The sequence below is a fragment of the Sminthopsis crassicaudata genome, chromosome 2 (genome assembly GCF_048593235.1).
Source record: "Sminthopsis crassicaudata isolate SCR6 chromosome 2, ASM4859323v1, whole genome shotgun sequence".
NCBI classification, from domain to species: Eukaryota; Metazoa; Chordata; class Mammalia; order Dasyuromorphia; family Dasyuridae; genus Sminthopsis; species Sminthopsis crassicaudata.
In genome coordinates, this window is record NC_133618.1 from 78,938,318 (window position 1) to 78,950,606 (window position 12,289).

Sequence of the window (12,289 nt, forward strand, 5' to 3'; positions counted from 1 at the left end):
AAATATTTCCATAAAAACATATTTTTTCAAAAAAAATTTAAATTTGTAAAAATCTTAGTGATCATCTAGTCTAACTCCATTTTATAGATTAGGAAACTGAGTCTCAGACATGTTATTTGATTTATCCAAGGTCACATAATCAGTAAACAAGAGACAAAATGCAGGTTCTCTGATTCAAAGCCCAGATCTCTTTCCACTACACCAAGCTGCCTCTCATCAGGAAATCAGTGTTTTTTCCTTTAGTTTAAATTTTCAGAACAGAAAATTATCATGTACATTTGGGAAAATGGCACTTTTAGATTTCAGTTCATAGGAATATTAAAATATGAAGGATAAGGCAAGGTCATGGACTCTGTGTTTAAGAAATCTTCATTCATGTAGTTATTTATTCTTTCTTACCAAAAAATATCTCAGACTGAATTGACTATGACTCTTTGGAATTTATAAAACTTAACTAGATAAATCTGGAGATTTCACATATGACTATCAGAAGTATAATTTGATCTTCTAAAAAAAAACTTTATAGATATATATCACACATCGGAATTAAGAATCAGAAAGTGTCAAAGGATATGAACAGACAATTCTCATATAATGAAATTGAAACTATATCCACTCATATGAAAGAGTGTTCCAAATCACTACTGATCAGAGAAATGCAAATTAAGACAACTCTGAGATATCACTATATACCTGTCATATTGGCTAAGATGACAGGAACAAATAATGATGAATGTTGGAGGGGATGTGGGAAAACTGGGACACTGATACATTGTTTTATCATTCTTAGTTGCTAGGTGGTCTTGATGAAATCAGTTAAATTTCTTCATCAGTAAAATAATGATGATCAGGATGATACTTGTGTGACTTAACCCAAGATATTCCTCATAGAGCACAATACAAATGGGGAACTTCTGTTTAGGAGAAAAGAAAACAGAAAGATAGATATGAAATACATTGTCTGTGTTTACTTCCACCAGTAACAGTAAAATAGAAAAGAACTCATAAACTCAGTGCATAGTAAAGAATGTTTTTTAAATTTATTTTTCTTTCCTCCCCCCAATATAGCTAATATGGAAAATTTGTAGCTGAAAAAAATTTTAACACAGTAAAATGGGGATAATAATAGTACCTACCTCTGAATTGTTAAGAAGATCAAAAGAGGGAATAATTGTAATATGATTAGCACAGTGCCTAGTATACAGGAGGTGCTTAATAAATACTGATTTTCTTCTTTCCCACTCCACCCCTTTGCAGGTATAGGGGTCTACAAGTATTATACCTTGTACAGTTTTTCAGACATTTTGGCCATGTTGATCAACTATACTGATTTTTCTTCTCTTCATCTTCTTTTTTAAATCTTTGTTAAATCTAATCTTTAAAATGCCATTTGTTGCATGGGATGGCTTTCTAGGAAGAGAAGAAATGAATACTGAGAGAAACTATGGTGATATTAAAAAAAAAAGATGTCAATACTTATGTTAAAAAGGGGTTATTTAAGAGAAAAAATAGATTGATTCATTTTAAATAAAAGCTTTAAGTTAAGGCTAGGAGATAAAGATTTAATTAGCAGTAAGTAGTTCTTCTACATCTACTGCATCCTGGGTCATCACTAGCCATCTTGACTTTTGTCTTACCATTGAACTTCAATGACTCTGGAAGAGAGAGTGAGGGTAACAACTTTGTGCAACTCTGCCACAATTAAATTCAACTCACGCATAAATCAAGATATCACCCCATAATGTCATTAGTCATTAGGGCAAGCAAAAAGCCAAAGGACAAGCTTTCTCTTAATGGTGTGGAAAGGTCATATACAATTAAATATCAGCTCTTCTTTGACTCTTTCAGGATAAGCCTGAATCTGATTGTGCCCATATCCTGATATGAGCACCATCAGCTTTATTGGAGACATGTTCAGAATATCAGAGTGATACAACAAACTACATTTCTATCCAATCTCTATGTCCAAGAAAATCGTTCTCTTTCTTCAACTTAACCATCTCATCACACCTCTCTGTAACATTCTTCTTTCTTAAGTTCATACATAGAGACAGAATAAGTTAGTTCATTGAATCACAGATTTATAAATTTATAAGTAGAAGGAACCTTGGAAGTCTAATTAATGATCATTATTTAGGATATTTAATCATTTTATTAATTATGTTTGTAAACAATTAATAAAAGTATTGATCATTTGGCCATCTCATGAATCAAAAACTGACAATGTTTTTATTGATACTTATATGTCCTTGGAAGACTGGGTGTTTCTTACAAACATTAATTGGTTAACAATTAATGAAAAGAATCAATAAATTTTATGAGAGGTGGACCTGTTCTAATGAGGTGCTAAGGGACATGATTCTGACCTCTCAGACCACTCCCAACTAGGACAAATCAAGACCAAAGGGTTCTATCTCTACTCAGATCTGTCTTGACAAGAACCCAATTGGCTAGATTTCATCTGCACTAAAATCTCTTTACTTTTTGATCAGATCTAAATTTTCACAATTGGATGGGGTCTAAAGAAGATTGAGAAGAATGCTAAAAAAAAACAATTTCATTATCAGCCCTAGTCTTCAAAGGTTGATTTGATCTAGTAAAGAAATAGGAAGGAAAAAAATCCTGACTCTCCACGATATTAACAATTACTTATTAATACAAAAGAAATGTATTATTTATTTCAACAGATGTAACACTTTTTCTTATTCTTTTTTGTATTTTTTTGTATTTAAGAATATTAGTGAAGCAAAAGAGCTATTTCTTACTCTTCATTCATATTACATAATTAGTGAAGCAAAAGAGCTATTTCTTATTCTTCATTCATATTACATAATTAGTTCACCTTCTTTTCTCATCATACACAACTTTGAAGTCAACAAAATCTCCAACCATTCAAAAAATGGTCAGCCTAACAATCCACACAGGAAAAAACAATTGGATAAGCCCCATTTCTCAATTTATTAAATGCAGTTAAATGAATATATCATTGAGTTAGTCTCTCATTATACAGTAATTGGACTTATATAGCAAGTAGACAACGAGTTAGACCCAGAATTGAATTAAAAAGAGAATAATCAGAACTGCATTTAGGACATTTGACAGTTCAATCAATCAGACATTAGAAATACAAATACAATAAACGAAGCAATCTCTACTCTCAAGGATCTTACATTCTAATAGGGAGAAAGGGGAATATTTGTGAATATATGTCATATATAGATCACATATGAAACATGCTCTATACATATACTTAAATGTTATATACATAAAAATAAATGCAGTTTGAAAGGAAGGCACTAATAATTTAGATTAGTGATTATAATGAACTTCCTACTATTAAAAAAAAAAGAGACCTTTTAAAAATCAGATTTTTCTAAATCTTTATATATTAATTAGCTTAATATTTTTATAACTAAGAGTGATCAAAATAATGAATTCAGGAAAACTTGGGAAGACTTATATGAACAGACCAAAGTAAAATAAGAGCACAGGATATGGTCCACATGCCTGTAATCCCTACTAACAGGGGAGGTTGAGACCAGTGAATCACTTGAATTCAGAAGTTCTGGGCTATAGTGGAGTTAAAGTCTGCTAGGCATCTCCACTAAGTCTTCCATAATGAAGAAATCCCCTAGAAGGTAAGGGGGGATTGTCACTAGTCTGCCTACCAGGGACAAACCATCCCAGACTGGAAAATGAGCAGGACAAGATTTCTGGCAAGATCAGTGGAAGATCATCAGTGAGGTCAAGCCTTTGAATAACAAGTGGAGACCCAAATGTAAAAATAATACAATGTAGAAAAACGTCAGAAGTTTGATCAATAAAATCACCAATCATGACACACATAAAGTGGTTGTCATCAGGGAGGCTGTAGAGTATGGAGGTAAACTGAAGTATTGTCAAACATGATAAATGTGCTGATTTATTTTGCTAAATTGTATTTCTTTGTAACAAAAGATGGCTCTATCTTTTTCTTTTTCCTTGACAAGAGAAGAAAAGCCATTGGGAAATGATAGCAACGTTGTTGTTGTTTTTTAAAACAAGAGTATAAATAACTTTTTAAAATTCCAATCAAAGGTGTCCCCAAGTGATGTTATGCAACTTCAGTTCTTGAAACACTAATCTTAGGAGAATTGTAACTGCCAGTGACCCAAAGGCCAATGGAAGGATGCATGGCAGGTGCAAGGAGACTATAACATATTAATGCTAATGATGCCTTACAAGCAAGAAGAAAGGTAAAATACATGTCAGATTCATAATGACTTTAAAAAAAAAAGGGATGCCATCATGCTGTACTAAATAATATCATATGTTCACATAGCACTTTATGTATATTAAACTTAACTTCACAACTTAGATTATTTGTGGTATCTAGAACTTAAGAATTATGGATCATAATTTTGTAGATTTGCCAAATGAGACTTAGTCATCCTGTCTAGTCAGTAAATAGCAGAAACAAGATTTAGAAGATCATTCAAATCTTTTGACTCAAAGTCCTAGAGCTCAAGTCAAGTCAACAAGTCAAAAAGCATTTATTATACTTAAAAAGTAACAGGCACTTAGTACTAAATACTGGAAATACAAATAAAGACAGAAAGAAAAAATGCCTTTAAAGAGTTACATTTTATAAGTTATGACATATGAATGTTACGGAATATTATTGTTCTATAAAAAATGACCAGCAGGAGTGAAATGAGCAGGATCAGGAGATCATTATATACTTCAACAACAATATTATATCAATTCTGATGGACGTGGCCCTCTCCAACAATGAGATGAACCAAATCAGTTCCAATAGAGCAGTAATGAACTGAACCAGATACACCCAGCAAAAGAACTCTGGAAGTTGACTATGAACCACTACATAGAATTCCCAATCCCTCTATTTTTGTCCGCCTGCATTTTTTATTTCCTTCACAGGCTAATTGTACACTATTTCAAGTCTGATTCTTTTTGTTCAGCAAAATTACTGTTTGCACATGTATACATATATTGTATTTAATTTATTCTTTAACATATTCAACATGTATTGGTCAACCTGCCATCTGGGGGAAGGGATGGGGGGAAGGAGGGGAAAAATTAGAACAAAAGGTTTGGTAATTGTCAATGTTATAAAATTACCCATGCATATATCTGGTAAATAAAAAGCTATAATTAAAAAAAAAATGACCAGCAGGATGATTTTAGAGAAGTCTGGAGAGACTTACATGAACTGATGCTAAGTGAAATGAGCAGAACCAGGAGATCATTATACATGGCAACAACAAAATTATATGATGACCAATTCTGATGGACATGACTCTTTCCAACAATAAGATGATTGAGGCCAGTTCCAATGATCTTGTGATGAAGAGAGGCATCTACACCCAGAGAGAAGACCGTGGGAACAGAGTGTGGATCTCAACATAGCATTTTCACACTTTTTGTTGTGGTTTGTTTGCATTTTGTTTTCTTTCTTTTTTTTTTTCCTTTTTGATCTTATTTTTCTTATGCGTAAGATCGTTGTATAAATATGTATACATATATTGGATTTAATATATATTTTAACATGTTTAACATATATTAGATTGCCTGCCATCTAGGAGAGGGGGTTGGAGAAAGGAGGGGAAAATTTAGAACATAAGTTTTTGAAAGGGTCAATGTTGAAAAATTATCTATGCATATGTTTTGAAAATAAAAAGCTTTAATAAAAAAAAAAAGTTACATTCTCTTCTCCCTCCCACCAAAGCAATTGGGGTAAGTGACTTGCCCAGGGTCACACAGCCAGGATATGTTAAGTGAGACCAAATTTGAACTCAGATCCTACTGACTTTAGGGCTAGTGCTCTATCCACTACACCAACTAGCTGCCCCAAAGAGTTACATTCTAATGGTGTAAGAAAACACATTAAATAGTAGGGGAGCAATAGGAGCAGAAGAGATTGAAGATGTGTGGTCATGCTAGGGAAAAATCCAAAGAATCAAGAATAGTTTGGAAAACAATGAAAACATGGTTACCCTGGGCATCCTCTTAAAATGGAGGGTCTGGGAAGAATCTATCTGTCAGAGGAAAGGGTTGTAGCAGTAGAGGTCACTCTCAGGGTAAAAAGAGCAGGGCAGACTGACCTTCCAGGGTAAAAAGGCTGCTGTAAGATGGCAGAGAAAGTTTAGGATTAGAAGTGAACCCTCAAGAATAACATTGTACCTGAATGCTTTTCTAACACCTCATAGCCTAGGCAGAAGTCATGATGTGGAGCCCGAGGACAGAAGCATATGCTTCCCAGGCCCTGTGGAAAATGGCTATTTATGATAGATGTCTAGAGCTAGTCTACAACAATCATTTTATAGCTGCAGGCCCCAGAGCACAGGATCTGATTACCAGATGATCATTATTTCAGCTTGCAGAGCAACCACTGTTGTTATAAGTGGCTATAAAATTACTGCCTAATATACTTTCCAAATCTAACCACAATATTGTTTTCAATGATGACTCTATTCCCTCCAGCCCACCCTCAGAGTCTGTACAGAGACTTCCCAAGTGGACTCTATACTCTGCTGACAGCTGGCAGACAAAACCAGTTGACTTCAGGGAGTATTTAATTCCACAACTAATGAGGGCCATTATATTGTCCTAACTTTTCACTGTTGGCTGTCACTCCTAAGGTATCCAGCTAGATTGTCTGTTGGGTTTGAAATGTAGCACCCTCTCTGGACTAATTTTCCCAGCCCCAAGTCACCCTGGCCCTCTGGCTATCCAAGGAGGAGCTGACTATTCCTTCCCTCAGAGTTTTAGAAATAACTCCTGAGAAGTTGTGACTTCTAAAGTAATGCAAAACTGAATATTGAACCATAAAAATAGGCCCAGATTCTTTAGATAAAAGATATGACAAAAAATGTTTTTCTACATTAGGAATAGTACAGAATAGTGTCATCACACACATGCATATTTCTCTTAATTCTTCACAATTATCATTTTTTATAATGTAATGATATTCTACTACATTCATGCACCATGATCTGGTGAAGCATTAAAAAGATGGATTTTTTTGAAGGAGTGAGACTCTCTCTCTCTCTCTCTCTTTTTTTTTTTAATAATTTTTATTTACCAGATATATGCATGGGTAATTTTACAACACTGACAATTGCCTGGAGTAGTGAGAATCTTACACACACACACACACACACACACACACACACACACACACACACACTAGTGCTGAGGGTCCTCTAGATTAGAAAAGGTATGTGGGAGAGTTTGCTTCTCCCAAGCTGGATGTGAGCAGTGATGAAATCAAACTAATGTAATAAGATCAGGCATATTGAGCCCAATTCTTTCCTTCAAGCATGGAAGGACACAAACAATGCTGCTTACAGTGGGAGAGAAAACTATTCTCCTGCCCCATTTGCAGATTTTCTAAGGTACCTTCCTCAGGGAAATCACCTGAACCATTGTTAACAGCAGAGCCAAACCTGACCTCAAGCATATACAGAAGCACAAAAAGTTGGGCAGCCTGTTATTAATATCATTCTTTCAGGTCCTTTTGATACCTTGGGTCTAGCCCCAAACAAGGTTTTTTGGCTGTGAGATCTAGATGTGTATATGTATATGTGTGTGTATGTGTGTTGTGTTGTGCTGTGTTGCTCTACCTATGCATGGAAGGGAAAATTATCACTACAAACAATCCACAAGTGGCTTTCTTCCATCATTTAATTTACCCAATATTTATTATGAGCCTAGGCCAATAATAATCATGGCATATTTATGTGGTGTTTCTATTGTTGTCTTAAAGAGCTATATAACTGAAAAAGCAAAAATGGGTTGATGATGTGGTTAAAGTGAGAGATAACCAGTTGGGAGTCCATATGCTTCACTAATCTCCGTGTGGTAAACAGAAAAGATGGGAAAGGCCCCAAACATGTTGGATAGATTTCTTATGGTGATTTTTATGGGAGGACATGAACAAAGAATTTCACAAGATGGGCATATATGAATGGGTTATATATTATTAGAGGCAACCTCCACTGGAACAAAAGCATAGATCTATTGGAATATTGAAATGTAGTTATATAGTTTATTAAGTACTTAATAAAACAATATGCTCGGAGCTGTAAAGAATCTCTAAGAAATATATAATGAATTCATATCCTATATGGTTGGAAAGAGAAGATTTAAAACCTACATAAGTGTTAGAAAGTCATAGAAGCGAACATAATTAAGCGCCTATATTAACTGGCATCCTCTCAATAAGTAGAAAATAGAGCTTACTGCAAATGGGTTCAAATACATAGAGTGGAATCAATTTTAAGTATTGAGGTAGTTTCTTCTGATTTCTCCGAGGAAACACACAATCTTCCCTGTTCTTAATCCAAAGGTAAAGTCTATCCAATTTGAAATGTAGCACCCTCTCTGGACTAATTCTCCCAGTCCCAAGTCACATTGGCCTGCTGGCTACCCAGAGAGGAGCTGACTATTCCTGTCCTCAGAGTTCTAGAAATAATCTTGAAAAGTTGTGACATCTAATACCACCATATTGGTATCTGGTATGATCCCTCTTAATACTGATCAGTCAGTTGATATCAGTTAGCTTTTAGAAGAGTAGGTCTATGAAGAACAGAAATTACAAAAACATCCCCCAAAGTGGGGAAGTATTCTCTCCTTGAATATATATAAGGTCCCTGGGAGAAGGGACTCAAATTGCAAACACACATTTAATAGACACATGAGGCTGAGTGACCCCTGGTCCTGAGAAATCTTTTCTCCCTTCCCAGAGTCTCCAAGTTTCCAAAAGAACAAGGTATTGGTGATATGCAAGTCACTGTCTTGCTCAATAAGGCTAACAGGTTAGTACTTGCCTGTGCTCCACAAAGCAGCCAGTCAACTTCTGCATTGTAGTCTCTGCTACCAGTTCCATTTGCTGAGAGGACTTTTAATAGCTTTTGCTTCCTCTCAAAATTACTAATTACCTCACTAATTAGGGGACAGGCACAGTAGAAAGAGCACCAGCCCTGAAGTCAGGAGGACCTGAGTTCAAATTTTATCTCAGACACTTAACACTTCCTAGATGTGTGACCCTGGGGAAGTCATTTAACCCCAGCCTCAGGGAAAAAAAAAAAAAAGTCACAAATTAATCAAAGATTCCAAAAGAAGAAACACTACAGGAATAGAGACTCCATGTGTCCCTGGCCACCTGGCAATTGGTGGGGGAGAGGGGAAGATAGAGCATACAAGCAGGTAAATGGCAGGTAACAAATGTTTCTCAAAGAGCTTTTACTTTAATGAAGGAAGACAACCTATGAATAGAGAGCTGAAAATTAAGAAAAAGATGAATGGTTATCTGTGTGTTCAAGTCCAAAAGGTTAAAAGCACAGCTGGAGGCTAATGAAGATTAGCCAACCAGGGTTCTTCCCCAAAATGGAGGAATAAGGAGAAACTTACCAATGGGAAAAGGGGGATAATAATATAAAAGGTTATTCCCATGTCAGAAAGCTACAGGGACAGATGTAAGGAAGCCCCAGGCATTCAGATGGGACTGTAATTGAGGCCTATATAACATCAAAGACCATAGAGTCAGAAGCTAGAAGTGGTCTTTCCCTTCTCAGCCACTCTCAACAGAACTTTGCACTCAAATGCCTTCAGATAGAGATCATTCCCCTTAAACCTTTTGTATACAAATTCAATTCAAGCGTATCAATCAGTTAAAAAAACTATCATCAAATATCAGGCCAGAAGAAACCATCAGAGGATTGCTGCATATGATCTCAAGTTGGGGGGAAGGGCCTCTCCATTGCACATACCTAAAATGGGCTCACCACACCTCTACATATTATACTGGAACTGTTAGCTCCCATCATATTTTGGGGGAAACGTTTTACAAGAGTTCCAAGTGATATAGTGAGCTTCTAGTAACAGAAATTCAACAAATTAAAATCTGGAATATTCTGATTCATGGACACTTCAGGATACTCCCTTCAAATGCTTCTTTCAATTCATTAATTTTTTCTCAAGGTCCTCCCTGAAAGCAAGGCTTTTAAAGATCAGAGCTGGAACCCATTTCTAGTACTGATGCATCATTAGGCTGGTCCTCATATATCTTAAAAGCAAACCCCAAGGATTTAGCTAAACAAATTGTGCTGTGTGAATTTAATGGAATATTACTGTACTATAAGAAAAATGCAGCTAGTTGGTGCAATGGATAGAGCACCAGCCCTTTAGTCAGGAGGGCCTGAGTTTAAATCAGACCTCAGATTAACACTTCCTAGCTGTGTGACTCTGGGCAAGTCACTTAACCTCAATTGCCTCAGGAAAAAAAAAAAAAGAAAACAAAACAAAACAAAACAAAAGAAGAGAGAAAGAAAAGAGAAAGAAGAGAGAAAGAAAAGAAAAGAGAAAGAAGAAGGAAAGAAAGAGAGAAAGAAAGAAGGAGAGAAAGAAAGAAAGAAAGAAAGAAAGAAAGAAAGAAAGAAAGAAAGAAAGAAAGAAAGAAAGAAAGAAAGAAAGAAGAAAGAAAGACAGAAAGAAAGAAAGAAAGAAAGAAAGAAAGAAAGAAAGAAAGAAAGAAAGAAAGAAGAAAGGAAGGAAGGAAGGAAGGAAGGAAGAAGGAAAGGAAGGAAGGAAAGGAAGGAAGGAAAGGAAGGAAGGAAGGAAGGAAGAAAGAAAGAAAGAAAGAAAGAAAAGAAAGAAAGAAAGAAAGAAGAAAGAAAGAAGAAAGAAAGAAAGAAAGAGAAAGAAGAAAGGAAGAAAGGAAGAAAGGAAGAAAGGAAGAAAGGAAGAAAGGAAGAAAGGAAGAAAGGAAGAAGGAAGAAAGGAAGAAAGGAAGAAAGAAAGAAAGAAAGAAAGGAAGAAAGAAAAGAAAGAAAGAAAGAAAGAAAGAAGCAAAGAAAGAAAGAAAGAAAGAAGAAAGGAAAAGGAAGAAAGGGAAGAAGAAAGGAAGAAGAAAGGAAGAAAGGAAGAAAGGAAGAAAGGAAGAAGAAGGAAGAAGAGAAGAAGAAGAAGGAAGGAAGAAGAAGAAAGGAAAGAAGGGAAAGGAAAGGAGAAGAAAGAAAGACTAAAGTGATAGCTGAGAGTCAAGAAGAAGTAGGAAGGAAGAAAGAAAGAAATGAATAGAAGAATCAAAAAACAACAAAAAAACCCTCCAACCAAACCACAACAACAATACACTTAAGCATTGAACTCAATAGAAAGAAATCAGAAAGAATGAAGAAAGCTAAGGAAAATTGATGGTATAAGGAAATATCTGTTGTGTCTGATAATGACAGTTCATGAGGTCTAGGTTCAGGCCAGTTCGAGAGAGCCATCTGCTACACAGAGAGAGCCACTATGGGAACTGAGTTGGATTCACAACATAATATTTTCACCTTTTTTTGTTGTTGTTTGCTTGGTTTTTGTTTTCTTTCTAAATTTTTTTCCCTTTTTGATCTGATTTTTTTTTTTTTTTGTGCCGCATGGTGATTATGGAAATGTGTATAGAAGAATGAGCACATTTTTAACATATATTTGATTACTTGCTATCTAAGGAAGGTAGTGGGGGGAAGGGAGGGAGAAAAAATTTGGATTGCAAGGCTTTGTAAAGGTAAATGTTGAAAACTATGCATATAATTTGAAAATAAAAAGCTAAAAATAAAGAAAAAGAAATGAACAGGATGAATCCAGAAAAACCTGGACTTATAGGACCAGGAGAACATTGTATACAGTAACAGTAATATTGTGTGATGATCAGTTATGAATGACTTAGCTATTCTCAACAATACAATGATTCAAGACAGTTTCAAAGAATACATGATGAAACATGCTATCCACATTCAGACAAAGAAGATATAGTCTGAATACAGATTGAATCATACTATTTTCACTTTCTTTTTTTCATGTTTCTTTTTTATTTCATCTTTCACAACATGACTAATATGAAAGTGTGTTTCATATTGTTCCACATATACAAACTATATCAAATTGCTTACTGTTTTAGGGATGGAGGAAGTAAGAAAAGGAGATAATTTGTAACTCAAATTTTTTTTTTAAATGTTAAAAATTGTCTTTATGTATAAATGGGAAAAAATACTATTTTTAAAAAGGATGGGGTCTCCAGAGTGTATAACATTGTATATATTGTCAGATTTCTCTCAATGCGTTTAGTTTTGTTATTTTTTTCCTCATTTTTCTAGTACAAAAAGAAAGCTCTTTATTATATAATATGGCTGTTTTGCACGAGGGAAAGGAGAAAAGCTAAGGAGGAAATTTAGATTATGTAAAAACAAAGTATAATCAACAAAACTATTATTTTTAATGTAAAACAGAGCATTACCCCTGTTTGAGC

General features: G+C 34.9%; 1 long non-coding RNA gene across 1 annotated transcript in view; it reads right to left on the reverse strand.

Moving 5' to 3' along the window:
- Positions 1–744: 744 nt before the first annotated feature.
- The window catches only part of LOC141553224 (uncharacterized), a 41,690-nt gene continuing 30,145 nt past the window's right edge, over positions 745–12,289 (reverse strand). Inside the window, exons 3-4 of the long non-coding RNA XR_012485327.1 lie at positions 1,283–1,410; positions 745–914 (exon numbers count right to left, since the gene is read on the reverse strand). This is a non-coding gene — a long non-coding RNA (uncharacterized LOC141553224). The remainder of the gene's footprint in view (positions 915–1,282; positions 1,411–12,289) is intronic.